Here is a 15,118-nt window from a genome sequence, read left to right on the forward strand (position 1 = left end):
CTGTGTAGTAGCTAAACAAGAAATCGGACTTTCTACGACTGAGTATTTGGTAGATAAAACAACACTATTGTCGACTAAAAATTTGGTCGCTGTAGTTATTTGAAGTTTTGGCGACTAAAAATTTAGTAGCTGAAGATGTGATTTAAATTAAATTAGTATGTTTTGAGTGACTAATAGATTAGTTGCCATTTTGCCTCATCAGTGACTAAATCTATTTTTGTCGCGAATACCTTTCACTTTTCCCTACTAAAGTCGCCATTTTTTTATGCCTTTTGGTGACTAAATGTTTTTTTAGTCGCCAATACCTTCCCTGACAATCTTCCCCCGACAAATCCCGCGACCAAAATATTTAGTAGGGAAAATATTTTGGCGACTAAAAACCTTACTTTTGGTGACTAAAAATTTAGTTTCCAAAGTGCAATTTCTTCTTGTGCATTTTGGCTATGTGATGGCAGTCATCGTGTGGTGTTGGGGTATTGATAGTGGCGATAACGATGATAGTGATAGTTGGAACAATAATGATGGTAATAGTAATAGTAATGATGGCAATAACAGGGGAGATGGAGGTGAACTGCATGAAATTGCTCAAGTCTACATTGTGCTCTTGGAGGAAACTAATGAACTCCATGAAATTCTCTTCTGTTGGGCAATAGTGACCACTGCATGGCCATATAGCCTGAAAAATATAGAGAGAAAAAAAAATCAGCAAATGAAGCATTGGTTGTGATTAGGGCTTTGTTTGAAAAGTTGGGTTGATTTTTTAACTTTTAAATTTTTTGGTTATTCTAAAATTTTGGTTAAAAAATTCGCTTGGGTTGATTTTTTAAATTTTTTTTGACTTTTGTAAAAAAAATGGTAAAATGATTATGGTTTAAATGTGATATTTTTTCTTATTAACTTTTTAACTTATTTTATTTTATTTTTTTGACTAATTTAGTCAAAAAAAAAAAAAAAAAAACCAACTTAACCCACATCCCAATCCACACACCTAAAGGTCTCTTTAACTTTTGGATGTCCAATGCCCCAAATGGAAGGGTTAACTTGTCAACAAGTTAATGGCCTTGGTCAAATCAACCTGGAAACATTTAGGGTGTGTTTGGTTTGTGTTTTGAGATAAATTTGAGTTTAGAAATTTTTTTAATTTGTTTGGTTGTATATTTTGAAAATAGTTTTGGAGTTTGGAAATTTGAGATAATTTGATATTTTTTTGTAGTTGAGTAGATATGTGTGAGAGAAAAAGTGATTGAGGAGTGAGGAGAGAAGAGAGAGAAAAAGTGATTGATTGATGTGTAATAGAGGAAGTAATTTTAAATTTTTTTTGAAAAAATTTGTACGCAAACATGTTTTTAGAAATTTTCTTCCAAAAACATGTTTTAAAACACAAACCACACACCCTTATTAATCACAATTATGGATTTGAACTGGTTTAAACATGTTTTAATTGAGTAAAATTGAACAAGCTTACACTTTCGCATTCTTGTCACATCCAATACAAATGAATGGTATTTACGTCATTGCTTGGTTGCACATTCGTGTGACTTAGGAGTAATTATTTAATGTCGTTGACATAGCAATGTCACAAGCACATCTTCACTTTTAATTTCTATGACTCACATAGGACTTACTTGAAATCAAAGGGTTGAGATAAGTTCATGGCGTGACACTCAATAATTTTTTTTTGACATATATGCCCCTCACATCCAAATACCTGAAGAAGGCCATTATGGGCAACCAATCTCCCAGATTGCAGTTGTGGCACCTCCTGCTAGAATTTGATTAAATTTGATTTCATTCATCAGCAATTGAAAACTCAATCCCAAACAAACCCATCAAATTCATATAGCTAAGACATGTATAGTTATGAAAAAAATTGAGTAAACAGAGTGATAAAGAGAATTTTTTTTTTTAGAAAAAAAATGAAGTTGCTAGAAAAGCCCAAAAAATGGTCTAGATTTTGATCGCAGCCATTCTTCTCCTGCTACTACTTCATTAAAGGCAAGAACCACTCTTGCCTGACCACCATGAACTCTTTGGTCGTAGCTCTAACCACAGTTGGCACAGTAGCACTGAACAGGTCATCAACCCCAAAAGACGAATCAGATGCAACCACGTGGCCTGCTTTGTCGCTCCTCCATAGCCTCCACTTTCGACCCTTACCACTATTGCCCACATTTCCCTACAAAAAATAAAATAAAATAAAATAAAGTTGAAAACACTTTCTACAAACAAAGAAAACAAGAAAATCAAGCTAATGGGTGAGTGATGGTTGAGAGTATGGGATTACTTGGTGGCTTGATTGGGTCTTCTTGAGACCAATCAGTGATTTCAGCCATTTCCCTAATGCACCCATTGTAGGTAGGTTTTTGTTTGAGGGGAAAACGTTTTCGCTGAGTGATTTTAGAAGGTTTTTGTCAGAGGGGAAAATTATTTTTGCTGAGTGATTTCGAAAGTGTTTTATAGTGAAAACTACGATGGATGAGAGAGAGAGAGAGAGAGAGAGAGAGAGAGAGAGAGAGAGGACCTTCGGTGGATTATATGTTAAAGTTCCTAATAGGGGAAGGCTTGAATTTTTTAATTCGAATTAAGAAAAGGAAAAACAGGATTAAAAAAAGTGAAAGTGCACCGGTCATAATTTAATTTTTTTAAAGGTAAATTATAAACACACTCTTGAGGTTTATTCAAATTATAAATTACTTTATCTAATTTTAGAAATTATATTATACCTTTAAGGTTTTTAATTTCATAACAAATATGTCTTTTTATTAGCAAATTATCAAGTTAATTAACAATTTTTAATAATGTGAAAATTTTATTTCATTTAATAATTCAGATAATTTTATTATTGTATAGGTGAATAGTTATAAATTTTACTTTTTCTATTAATTTTGTTAAATAAAAAATTCTAATAGGGAAGTATTTGTAATTTTTCAAATTACAGAGGATAATTTGTATTTTAAGCAAAATTTAGAGATTGTATTTGTAATTTATCTTTTTTTTTAAATATTAAAGTACTATTTCTATTTAAATTTTTATTTTATTATGATCTTAAGCTTTTTAAATTTGTGCCCTTATAAATTATTATTTAATAATCAATTGTAAAGTTATACGGTTCGTGTATTTTCAGAAAGAATGAAAGAAATTGATAGTAAGGAGGTTACGTAAAATTATATTTGTTTTGATAATAGTTGTTAGTGTGGAGATTATTAAATTAGTTTTAAATAAAATAATAAAATAAATAAAAATCATGGTTTTTACTTAAGAAAAAATTAAATATTAAGGTTCAAAATGTACTGTCCAAAATGTAGTAAAAAAATAAAAAATTGCACTTGGCCAAACGATTAGGCGGTCGTCCCATAACACCCTAAGCCGAATGGATTATTTTCTAATATCATCTCATCGCCTAAACTATCAATCCGCTCATGTGAAGCCTTCTATAATTTGAATGGATTACAAATCTGGACCGCAAACAAAACAAATTTGATACAAATTTACAGGTATTGGGTTGCTAATGTGCCTCAATTTGAGGCTTATTATGTGTTTATTTTTATAATCTGAATTGCTTATTTTGTAGGGTTCATTGAGTACTTCATGCATATCAAAAATTATATTGATCGGATATTGATAGCTACGTGATCGGATTGCATATTTTTTTAAAAAATATTTCTCGAAAGAAAAACTTTGTTTATTTTTTTTTATGGTAAATATAATTTGATCGTATGGTTATCGATATTCGATTAAGATAATTTTTGACATGCTTAAAGTACTCGACGAACCCTACAAAATGACTGTTTGAATCATAAAAATAAATGGGTTTGTTTGGAAAGTGTGTTGGCTTTTTGGCTTTTTGAATTTTTTAGTCTGGGGCTAAAGGGCTTTTTGATTTTTGATTTTTATTTTTTTTTTTGTTTTTTTGTGAGGAAAAAATGTAATGATTATGGGTTGGATGTGATATTTTATCTTATTGGGTTATATTTCGTCTTTTTGTGGCTAAAATAGTCCAAACCTAACCCTACCCAACCTAACCCTTCTTCCCAAATGAAGCCAATAAACCTTAAATTAAGATACAACAATTATTGTTATGTCATTGACACAACAGCAACCTCTCATCCAAATTTACTATTCACCACTTGCAATCTGCCCTGGAGAGAGCAAAACAAACGGGCCGTGAAATTAAACCGTCGCCAATATTGATATGTTCCTACTCACTTGCCATGTTGTCATCCACAAACTGCTAGTTGAGGTTTTAAAAATTAAAAATTAATTTGATAAAAATTTTCATGTATTTCTTGTCTTTTCAAGTTTATTTTAAATAAATTAATTTTAATTTTTTTAAAAAGTTAAAAATAAAATTTAAGGCAAATTACATATACCCCCTCGAGTTTTGGCTAAATTACAGATACCTCTCTGAGATTTTGGAAATTACATCCCGCCTCCTGAGGTTTGTTTTTTCATAACAATTTCATAACAAATTATCCCCTAATTTCTTATGCAAATATAGCATTCAGGGGGGAATTCGTAATTTCTCAAACCTCAGGGGTATCTGTAATTTAGCCAAACCTCGAGGGGGTATATGTAATTTGCCCTAAAATTTAAACATTCAATCAATAGGTTTATTGTTTTTCCATCAATAAGGAATAATCCAACAAAAATATTAGACGCCAAATATTTATGTAAAATTCTACCCGAGGTGGATTCCACTGTGATGGAAAGAATATTTGAAACGTAATCAATCAATAGTTTGGTTCCGTATGGGAAGAATATTAATCAATCAATAGTTTGGTTTTGTGAAAACCCAAACAAACCAATCGGCTGATTGTCCTTCCATCAATAGTTTTAAAAAAAATCCCATATGAAACCAAACAAGCCATTTTAATCTTTCCATCATTGATTATGTTTCAAATATATTTAAAAAGTTTTATATAATTTAATAGTTAAGTGTGCATTGAGATATTAAATAGAAAATTCAAGTACAAAGAATCATTAATCGAGGAAGCCAATTACTAAAGTAATTTTACCTTGGATAACTTGAAGTTGGTGTAGATTTTAATAGGATGAAGTATCAATAAATCTTGAAATGTAATCTTGTAAATTGTTTAATCTTTCATTTTTTTTTATAAACCCAAATATCTCATTAAAGTGAAAATTACATAAAAGAGTAGTCACTTACATATTAGAGTTTAATTTTTTAGAGATAAAAGTGGGTTTCTCTCAATGTAAAATTACATATTTAGGCAATCCGTACTATAGAGATTTTGAATTTTTCCTAAATTTGGAACAAATCTTACATTACGCACAATAATGTAACACTCTAATATAACACTTCAATAATGTAATAATTCAATGTAACACTAAAAAATTTCGCTGTGTACTTTTCTCAAACATAATAATGTAACACTCCAAAAAAATTTCTTAGTGTATTTTTCTCAAGCGTAGGACTCCATTATAACACCCCCCCCCAAAAAAAAAAACACTAAAAAACTCTTAATGTACTTTAAATAATTGTAATACTCACAGTTTGAAATTATACATTTGCCTAAAGGTTATTACGGGATTTTTGTACTCTTTTTGAAATGGTTTAAAGAATCCTACATTATTTTTTTAGAATGTTACATTTGAGAAAAGTACACTAAGAAATTTATTTATGTACATTAGAGTGTTACACTAACGTTGTGTTTGGTTGAGGGATTTAGGAAGGGAAATGGAAAAGGTGTGTGAAACTAAAATGAAGGTATATTTTATTCATATTTCACTTAACTTTCCTACTTTGTCTGTAAACAAGCTTCCCACTTGCTACCATGCAACACCAATTAATTAAATACATACCACAATGCTTGACTTATTAGGACTGCGTTTGGTTACTGTTTAAATATTTATCAAATTGTTTGTTTTTTTACTTATTTAGCTAACAATTGAGAAGAAAAAAAATTAACAAGATTAATTTATATTTGACAGTTGTTAAAAAAAGTCATTTTTTGAATTTTTGTTTGTATTTAATGCAATTTTTTAGAATTTGTACTAAAGTTTTTATTTTTCACATTCTTCTATCTGAGAGGGATATTAAAAGTTTTTTTAAAAAAATCAAATTAGCCAAGACACATTAACTCTTTTTAGCAAAAATTTTATTGTAAAAAAATTTAAAAGTTAAAAAAAAAAAAAATACTGTACCAAAAAATAATTGCCAATCCCATAAAAGTATCTTTTAAACTCATTTATAAATTTTTGAAGATATAATTTGTTGTCTCTAGTGACAACCCCTATGATTCTTTACGATAGATTTTTATGCAATAATCTTTTAATAGTGGTTTAAGAGTGGTTTAAATCCTTAAATCACTCGATTAATTATGTTTTGGAATTTAACCATCCTTAAACTACCATTGCACTAAACATTTTTGCAAAGAATCCTACTCTGTAAATAGTAATGCTATAGACCCCTAAAACATTACTTCTAAATTGATTCACACTAGCATTTGGGTTTTAATTAATTGATTCTTAAGGAAATCAACAATTGACATATAACTATCAGTATCATTAAGAATGAAATTAATGGTGATATTTTTAAGGTCTTAAGCATTTTTCAATAACGATAAGATTACATATCTCAAACACTTACAGGTCGAAGATATTTGATGCATTGATAATGCAAGACAATTCTCTAATACTTTTCAAGATTTATTTCTTTGCCATCTCCAACATCCAACCTTAATTTTCACAAATGAGAATTTCAGTGGGTAAGAAAAGTGAAAGTAGAGCTTACTTAAAAGGAAATATAGAACATTTATATAAGAATATTTTGATTTACCAGTAAAAAGAAAGGTTGTGAGCTCTGAGTATTAAACCAGACATTATAATATAAGTGTAGGTTGTGCCCATAACGATGGTGTGGATCAATCTATCAAACATGAGAAGCAAAAACGTCAAGTACTCCCTAATGAACTTTACTCATAAATTAGTCGAGTTAAATAAGGCTAAACATGTCTAAACATTGAGTTTGATCTCAAGCAACAATTATTCTGTGCCAGTTTGTAACAATACTACAAATATATTCTTATTCTTAATTTTTGCGGGAACATTTGGATCAATGTGGTTCTCACAAAAATTAAGAATCCAAATATATATGTGTCATTACCACATCAATACCATTAGTGATACTGAATAATTGCTCAATCTCAAGTGACTAAAGAAGGGAAAATAACCCAACGGTGGTGTTCAGGAAAAAAAATTTCAAAAAAGTGGTTAACATTATAAATATTTAATAATTAAAATGATAAATTTTTTATTAATTTGTAATAATTTTTGAAAATTAGCACTAAATGGGACTCACCCCTTGTGAGAGGGTTGTATCCCATTCTGTGTTAGTTTCTATATTTCTAACATTACTGAAATTTCGTGCTCTAGCCAAATGTTTAATAAAAAAAATGTAAATTTTTTTAATTAAATGTTAATTTTAAAATAATGAAATTAAAATATATGATTCTATAAAATGGGAGAAGTGACCTATACCGACCATATTAGGTCCCAAGCGGTGGGTATACAAAATGCGACTTAGGTTTTGTTTGCCAATTTCTAAATAAATTGTTTTTATTTGGTTTAGGTAAATAAGTTTTTTTTTTTTTTTTTCATATTTGCTTAGTTTTGTTTTTTCAAAAATATTTTTTGAATTTTTTAGTTTGTTTTTGTACTTTTTTAATATTTTAACTAAATTTTTACATGCATCTAACCTAGATACACTTAAAAAATAAATATTTTGTGAAAAATATAAAAAATATATATACAAAAATATATTGAATTTTTATTTTTTTTATTTAGTCATTTTTGAAAAGATTTTTGGACTAATAGTTTACTTTTTAAGTATAGGTACATTAAGTAAATTTTTTTAAAAAAATAATTACTTAAAATATTAAAAAAGTCTACTAAAATTAAAAATAAAAAAATAAAAAATCTCACTTAAAATAAAATCTCAAAACCAAACAGATTTGAGAATCTTGGTTGATTTGTACACTCTCGTGGTTAGCCTTGCAAGTGATGTGTGGATTGAGAGGGCAAGTTTCTGAAATTTTTTAAGGTAGGCCATGTTAGGTCGAGACCTAAATCCACTAACCTAGATGAAACAATGTGAACCAACTCAAAGCTAATTTCGACTTATGATTTAGGCTAGTTTGTTTCGAGAAATTTATGAAAAGAATAAATAAATAAAAAAATGTGATTGTAGTAGTGATGGTGGCTACAGTGGTAGAAGTGGTCGTAGTGGTAGCGTCTATAGTGTTAGACACGGGTGATTATTCAATACTCCCAGAGTATGGATACGTGGTGCTCCATAAGATTTTGATTGGTGGAGAGACACAAGGGCCCACGATTTATGATAGAGATGGGGGGACAACATGGGGCTAACTAATTGGTAATTAGTTTAGAGTATGGACACGTGGTACTCCGGAAGTATTGAATAATTTCCCGTTAGACACAGTGATGGTAGTGATAGATTTAGTTGAAAAAAATTTAAAAACAAAAAAATTTTCCTTGCAAATAAATTCATTTTTTTGTTCGCCGTTTGTTTCCCTACTCAATCTTTCCACAGTTGTCTCATCTTTCTCAGTGACCATTGCAGCTGCTTAGGCTTTGTTTGGCGATGGATTTTTTTAACTAAATAGTCACAAAAAGATAAAGTAGATTAAAAATCTAATAAAATAAAATGTTATATCTAAATCATAATTATTTCACTTTTTTTTCTCATAAAAGTCAAAAAAACTAAACTAAATAAACTTTTTAACCGAATCTAAAATAACTAAAAAGTTAAAAAACCAACTAAAAACCTAATTGCCAAACGGCAACTAAGTCATATGACTAAAGGAAAAACTTCCACCAACATGACCGTTAGTCCGCTTACATTATTATAACTGTTAATGTTATAAGGTCATTTTGAAGATAAATTATAATCCTCTTGCCTCATGAAACCTACCTAATAGTTTTATTTTTTATTTTTTTTGATAATCAAGTATTCAGATCAGTATGTTTTTAGGACGCACACTTCGACTAATCTCAGAATCCTTAGCCGATCGACCAGGCAACAAGTAGTGACCCTTGAGAAAACTAACTGGGAGTGAGAATCGAATTCAAAATGTCCATAATTTACGACTTGCCTTTAAAAATTTTCTCTCCCAACCAGTTGGGCTACACTTCCATATTCTAGATTCGTACACATTAAATTTTGGACCCACTTTGTTAATGGTTGGTGTCACCTTGACTTTTGTTATGTGAGCTACGAAGTCAGATCATCACCCATGGGCCATGGTTCACCATTGAGCTGCATAAATGCATGTTGACCCAATTGCTCACTCTAAAAAATCAAGCCTTTACATGAACATAAACTAAAGAACTTATTGTAATAATGTGTTGGGCAAATTATACAAATAGTTTCTATAGTTTGGGTCTTGTGTCATTTTATTCCCTGACTTTTCAATTGTGACACATTTGACCCTGAATTTTGAATCTTGTTCCAAATAAAGACAATTGAATATATAATTAGATTTTTCAAGGGTAAAATTGTCAATTTGATAAAATATAAACTAATTTGACAAAAATAAATGTCAAAAAAATATTTTTGAATTTTTAAAAATTATTTCTACCTACTAAAAATAAAATTATGTAAAATTGATAAATCTTTTAGACATTTATTTATTTTTTTTACAAAATTAATTTTTATTATGTGTTTGGATGATGATCATATAAAATTAATTTTAAAAAATTAATCATGTAATTTTTATTAATTTTACATAATTTTATCATTGGTGGATAAAAATAATTTTAAAAAAATTAAAAAAAAAATTTGACATTTATTTTTATCAAATTAGTTTATATTTTATCAAATTGACGATTTTACCCTTGAAAAATCTAATAATATTTTCAATTGTCCTTATTTGGAACAAGATTCAAAATTCATGGTCAAATGTGTCACAATTGAAAAGTCAGGGACCAAAGTGACACAAGTCCCAAACTATAGGGGTTATTAGTGTAATTAACCCTAATGTGTTTCTTACTATTCCAACAGCACAATTGCTTATTCATATTGAAAAAATAATAATAATAAAATTTAAACTTTTATTATTATTATTATTGTCAGCTATGAAGTATGGGTACTTTGAAAAAAATATGATACCCGTACCAGATACTTACCGGTATATGATACCTCTTATAGTACTTCTGCATACGTACTGGATACACGAAACACGTACCCAAATTTTTTCTTCTCAATTTTTAACGTACCTAGATGTACTTAGTATATATCCAAACCGTATCGTAACTCAATTGAAACAATATTTTTTTCTATTACAGAGATAAAACTCATTTAGCTAGATTTCTTTTTTATTTTTTGTTTTATGCGTAGTATGATTTTAAAATAAAATTATGGTTTGTAAGTTATTTAATATATTGACATTTAATTTTGATTAATATATTTACTTTTGGCATTAAATGTTAATTGTAGGTTGGACCTTAACAAATTAAAATATTTAATTAATTTTTACGTTATTCTAAACTAAAAATAAATATTTTTTTACAAGCGTCCCGAGCCGTACCCCTACCTTATTTTTTTTGAATTTTACTGTATTGACATACCTGTATCGTACTAGTACCAATACTCATTCATACCCATGCTTCATAAATTGTTAGGATATTAAACTATGAGTAGCATACCCTTCCACCTCTTATTGTCATTTTATATGAGAATGAGATCATTCATCTCAACGACCATCTTCAATGGTTACTCAAATCTTCTATTAAATTTGAATTTGATAAAAAATGAGTTCTTTTCCTACTCTAACGATTGCATAAATAGGTATCAAATTGAGAATTTCACTTTTCTTTCATCAAACTGAAGATAATGTGCCTTTTATCAAATTACTGTTCATTACCGTTGCCGGATGTCCCGCCAGATGTTCTCTTACATGACTATAGCAATGTGACATGATAATATATATATATATATATATTTTTTTTTTTCATGTGTTTGTTTGGCGATGAAGTACTGGAATATGTATCACCGATTTGAAATTTTGTATTTAAATACAAAAGAGGCTTCTGGATTAACACTTCTTTCAAAACTCTATATTCACTTTTAATCCATAAGCTTTTCAAACATACATAGCTTGATAGATATGCATATAAGGGTGTAACTTGATTCGGCTCAATCTAATTCAATTCGAATTTTTTTAAGATTTTAGTAATATATTTTTGAATTGAGTGCGGATTTGAGGAGAAATTATAATGTTTGAATTAAATTTGAGATAAACAGAGAAACTGAGCAATCTGAACGACTTAAAATCTTCATTAAATGATGTTAAAATTATCTAAATCGTTAGATCATCTCACTAATTAGAATAAAGGTTGAGACCCCCTTTGGGGGTCACCCCCTTGACACCTTTTAGTTTTGATTGGTCAACTTTTCCTTTTTTTTTTTTTTTCTTTTCACCCAATCCCCAACCTCCATGTGTGTGAGGAGGTTGTGGGGGTGGGTGTTTTAAGGGGTCTAAATCAATGCCCCACTAATTATTATACACCCAAGTAATACAATACAATACAATACAAAATTCTAACATTTTATTTTCTCTCACATAAATGACAAAGATTATCGGAATAATGCATTGGTACCTGAATTCTCATCTCTCTTTCATTATAAAAATAATTTTGTTTTGATTAGTTTTAAGGAATTTATTTATTTATTTATTTTTCTGTAAACACCTATTTTTTGCAAAAAGAATTCTAAACAAGTGTTAATGAGACACAAGGAATAAGAGGCTTATTGAAATCAAAACACTTTTTATTTAGCTGAATTCAAAATATTATTTTTTAAACATTTTTTAACTATTTCCAAGACAATTTGCCACAAAGACATTCATTAGCATTTGCCTTTTCAAAAATAACAATTATTTTCGTGCAAAATAAAAATGATTGTCAAACTTTTCATTGCTTGTATTTCTTAAAACATGAAAAGCAAAAATAAAACAAAACAAAAACAAAACCAAAAACGACTTTTTTTATCTTTTCCTTTTCCCTTCTTTTTTTGGTTGGTAAAGAGCGAAATCATTGCCATCTTGAAAAGACAATAATAATACATTAATAGAACATCATGTTAGTAACATCACCTTAATTGTGATGTGAAACTAGTACTACATGACAACACTCCCTAAACAGTCTTCATGGTGCTAAGCTCCTCCATTAGAATTTGGTGTCCACTATGATAGGTCTCTAGTTTGCTTCCAAACAAACTGATATCATCTGCAACTGCAAGCTCTATAAGTTTAGGGTTTACTTTTTTTTTGAAGCACTTGTTGAATCACTACACGCGGTAGTTTAAGGTCCATATGCTTATAACTGAAGCACTGGTTGAATCAGGGCTTCCCCCGTAGTTAAGCTCCACGAAGAAACCCGCTCCTTCGCCCCTAGCTAGTCTTCCCGGATTAACACAAATGCACTTCGCTTGCTCTTCTCCGTCATTTTTATCCCCAATTGACAACACCTGTCCGCATAGAAGATGAAGAGTTAAATTTCATTCATACAATCCAATCTGCTCTAAGCTAGATAAGAAAGAAAACTGGTTTGCAAACAGAATTTATGTACAAAAAAGTCCACTAGAATGGCGTGTCAATGGCAGTTTTGAAATAACAAGTCACTTTCATGAGTCTTTTGATTTGAAATGAATGAATATCATTTTGACACATCATTTTGTATAACTATTCTATTTCGTATATCCATCATTACTTTGATATAACTAGAACTATCATTTACCTTCACGAAATGAGCCAAGTGAGAGGATAGGATTAGGATATCTAGATTACAAGGGATCTGAAGAGCCTCTGGAGCGAGAGAAAAATCCACGGGAGTATCTTCCATTGGTGGGTATAGAGGATAGAAGCTGTTTTCAAAAAGTAACCGTCTTTTCAATTGTTTAAACTTCTTTAATATCAAATACAGAAATTTCCATTAAGAGAATAATAAAAACATGCCTGTGCTGGCTAAGTAGATGATTTGCAAGTCTATTCATGCGCTGCTTGGATCCCCCAGATGGATTCCGTGAGATCTCCTCTCTGCTAAGTTGTTTGAGAACATCTACAGTGCAACAACCTACCTTGATCTGAAAACCCAAAATGTGATTGAAAACTAATTAGAGACTTGTACAATGTGTTTTAACTCAAAATGCTTCAAACCATTGTTTTAGAATTTAAAATAATAAGATTAAACATATTCCCCTGGGAGAACCTTAACTAGATTCTTTCTAATTCCATGTTGCTCTTCCAAATTGTATTCATCTCAAGTTTAGGGCATTCTGCTAATTAGTGTGTTTTTACTCCAAAAGTACGGTTTCAAGCTTTTTTGTGGTGCATGAGATTGATATAATGCAAAAAAATTTCATCTCATCAATGCATTTTGAAGAATTCGGAGGAGCACACACAAACATGAAATTAATGTCTACAAGTACGAACAATCATAATTTAAGAATAAAGGCAATTAGTGATTACCCCATTTGCACTGAAAATCCCCGGATTTGTAAGACTGATTATTTTGAACAAATCTCAGAGATGCATTTGTAATTTATTTTAAAATAATTGAGTCATGACCAAATAAAAAATATTTTAAATTATAATTAAAATAATACCATAACTAATTGAAGTAGCTCCCCATAACTGAAAATTACAAAAGTTGTAACTAAGGTACATGATACACCCTCCAATAGAATTTTCTTTACGTAATTTCATTTTATTATATCCCTCTCAATTATTTTTTATTAGAGTAAATTACACTTTTCACTTTTAAAATTTAATTTAAATTTTATTTTTAACCTTATTATTTTAGTTTGAATAATGCTTTAAACCTAGTCTCAATTTAATTATTTTGTTCAAATAATTATTAGTTTCTTCTACACGTATATAGGAGAAATTTGAAACTTATTATAAAATTGTTAATTTTAACAATCTAATTAAAATTAGACTTAAAATGTAGTAACTAAATCGTTTAAATTGAAGTAATGGGATATTAAAATAAAATTTGAGCCAAATTAAAATATTAAAATTACAAAAAATACCTACAAAACCTACAACGTTCTTCGAATATTTTTCCTCATTTGTAAAATGAAAAAAAACATCAGAAATAGTTAAAAATGTCACTAATTTTTGATTTTGTGAAGAAACCTAATTTTTTAAAATTTCCTCAAGATAATTTGATTGAATGCAGTAGTTTGATTTTGCAGAAAATCAAAATTTCAACTCTTTTTCCAATTAATTTTAATGGGACTACTTCAATAAGAGACCCTTGAAAACAAAGTTTTTAATCAAATAATTGATATATGACAAAAAATAAAAGAAAAATAAGAACAAATGGGAATATCGATCTGGTTGACCCTTTGAAATTACATCATCGTCAATTTTTTATTTTTTTTACAAATGCAGTTTTATGACTTATGTTTCAAATTTGAAATACCCCAACAATTATCTTTTTATTTCAATTAAAATTGTATTAGTGGCAGTAGTGCCAGAGTCACGCGACAATTTTTGTTAACAAATTTAACACCAAATTAACAAAAAAAAAAAAAACCACATTAAACTAGCTTATAACTTACAGTCAAAGGGGCTAAAATTGAACAAAGAGATTTGAAAAATTATACTTCACTGGCTGGTAAAATATTATATGCTTCAATAATTAAAGAGATTCGAAAAGTGTACTTCCATTGATTATATGCTTCAATAATTAATCAACTAGTTGTGCAAGTAGTCATAACACCTTGTTTTAAGACCATGGGGAGCCGTAAGACAAGACAAACCAACATCATTTTTTTTGATAATTAGGTATCCGATCAATTTGCGCGCAATTCAATTATCCCCAAGACCCTGAAATTAGGCTTCGTTTGAGAACATACTAATTTAATAACTTTTGACTGAAATATGAATTAAAAAAAATTAGTATGTTTAAGATGACTTTTTAACTTTTTATGAAAAGATGTATAAAAAATAAAGAAAAAAAAGAACCTTTGACTTTTTAATATGAATTATTGACTTTTTGACTAATTTAGTAACTTTTTGACTTTTTAACTAAAAAAGAAGATTCCCAAAGGAGGCCTTAATGATCAGATAAG

The sequence above is a fragment of the Camellia sinensis genome, chromosome 6 (assembly GCF_055761805.1).
Source record: "Camellia sinensis isolate YWXY chromosome 6, ASM5576180v1, whole genome shotgun sequence".
Lineage (NCBI taxonomy): Eukaryota > Viridiplantae > Streptophyta > Magnoliopsida > Ericales > Theaceae > Camellia > Camellia sinensis.